This window comes from Branchiostoma belcheri, unplaced genomic scaffold (genome assembly GCF_001625305.1).
Source record: "Branchiostoma belcheri isolate BF01 breed outbred unplaced genomic scaffold, Haploidv18h27 scaffold31, whole genome shotgun sequence".
Classification (NCBI taxonomy): domain Eukaryota; kingdom Metazoa; phylum Chordata; class Leptocardii; order Amphioxiformes; family Branchiostomatidae; genus Branchiostoma; species Branchiostoma belcheri.
Window position 1 is genome coordinate 4,032 of NW_017803921.1, and position 2,241 is coordinate 6,272.

General features: G+C 43.9%; 1 protein-coding gene across 1 annotated transcript in view; it reads left to right on the forward strand.

Annotated features, from left to right (window-relative positions):
* The first annotated feature begins 1,310 nt into the window (after positions 1 to 1,310).
* Positions 1,311 to 2,241, forward strand: part of LOC109474518 — a 5,214-nt gene continuing 4,283 nt past the window's right edge. Inside the window, exon 1 of the mRNA XM_019774811.1 lies at positions 1,311 to 1,452. The gene's annotated coding sequence lies outside the window, so the exon portion shown is untranslated. The remainder of the gene's footprint in view (positions 1,453 to 2,241) is intronic.

The window sequence follows — 2,241 nt, forward strand, 5'->3', positions numbered from 1 at the left end:
ATATTTTAAGACACTGAATCGCTGGCTGTGATGTGCAGCAGTGTACGTACGCCGCGTAGCGTGCCAGACATTGGCCGTGCAAGCCTATAGAATGCCCCACTTGCGACATAAATTTCTGAGGCTTATCGTGCGCATCGTGCGTATCCACAATTATTCCCATCGTAAACATAGTCACTGGGATCTGAAATGCATACATACAGGATAATTTCCCTTCTTCAGCGGGAGTTTTGTTTATGTTTTGATCGTACACGTCAAACTGCCACGCTGGTCTACGCTGCGCGCTGGTCTCGGCTGCACTTCCGGGTACCGGTTCCATAAATCGACACCATAAATCGACAAAGAAACAAATATTTCCCCCCAAATTTATATTAATTGTGCACTTTTTCACTAGATGTGGCTATGCAGTCCTGGAAAACAGCGTTTAGTGCATATTTTCAAACAGAAAAATCGCGTCCCCGCGCCCTTCATGTGGCCGCCCGGCGATCTCAGCTGAAGCGAACAACCAATCAGAGACGCGTAACGCGGATACGTCATGTTTGCATACCACCCACCCACCGCTTCTGCTGGCTGCTGCCATGCTAGCTACGCGCCGTACTTGCCGTATTTCTGGAAATAAATGCCGCGACACGAAGATCTAGCGCTGACTCGGCTTGCACCCAGCGTTCAGCGTCACCCGCGCCATTACCCCCGCCGTCATTGCTGCGCCGTCACCCAACGTTTTTATCGGAACCAGACACCCCTCTGTTTGACCCCTTTTAAATGGTAAGACCCAAAACTGAAACCTCCCCATTCCTTAACAACATGGTAAATTCCATTTTCAGCATGGCGGGGGTGTCCGGAGCACTTAAAAAACCTTTTATTTCCACGCCCATAAACACATATACAATTAAACAAAAACGTTCTGCATCATCTGCAGCCCAACAGCAATACGTATACCGAACCACAGACCAATCCGTCCAGCCGATCGCGAGAAACAGCTGCTGACAGAAATGTTTCGAACAATAGTAAAACCTCCTCGCGGAAGGATATCTCCTTCCCCGGAGGTAAAAATTAATCAATAAAAGTATCACAATTTTGAGTTTTATCCGATTGTTTCATCGTACTGGCTTTTCGAACAGCCGTCCAACATACTAGTATTCAGAAAAAGTATATTGTCATAACATAATAAGAAAACAAGTTCAACGATATCAAAACCTACCATGAAAATTAAGTACCCCTTATGTTTTTGTAGACACACCTACCTTGTGAAACAGTTGATTGAACAACAAAAGAACCTAACCTTTAAACCTCTATCAATTACGTGCTGCCGATCTGTGATCATTGTGAGTTGAAGCATAACGCGTGTGTACTGCTGTAGTCTGGTCCCAGCCTGGCCGATCTTGTGCTGTTCAACGTGTTTAAGACCTCGAATCAGGGACACACTGACTACGAACTGTGCTTTACAGGACAGAGGTAAGGGGAACTCTGGTTATGTATGATTTGCAGGGTGTACAATCTGTGACCACCACTCTGTAAAGCCATGTTATGTCTGGGTGGCACTCGGGGCTATGAAATACTGTCGAAATGTTTAACGTTTTAGTTTTATACACACTGTTACTAACGCTAATTAACGTACTCTAGGGTTGCTTTTGAAGTTTCCGAAAATTGTGTTGAATCGCGTTATAACATACTAACATCAGATACGAGAAAGGTCTTCTCATGTAAAGCCACGATGTCATGGTCTAGTGGGGCGAGTGAACTGTATTAACAATGTTTTTTTTTACCATTTTCGCATGCGCGAAAATGGTAACTCAGACCAGATTGAGATTGGATGGTTCGACGGTTCGACGGTTCCACCCTTCAACGGCCATGCAGACATGCTAAGTCACCGCATGTCGCTAGATGTCGTTGTTGCGACGGCCATGCAGACATGCTGAGTTGCCGCATGTCGCTAGATGTCGTTGTTGCGAGTGCACTTTTTACCATTTATGCCTTGGACGTTTGTATACTTTCCATTATGGTTGCTAATTTCAAAATCATAGTTCTATTAATGTTGCATAACAAAGCTGCTGACAAAACAAACTTAATTTGTCTTGAACAATAACTTGATTTTATTATTTGCCAAAAATGTTGATAAAGACACATAGACACAAGTCTATAATCACAGTAATCAAGGATTTTAATAAACTCCATAAATTATGTCAATGAGCATTAGCAGTGTGGATTAGTCTAGATGTTCAGATTTCCATTAGCCGGCAGTCC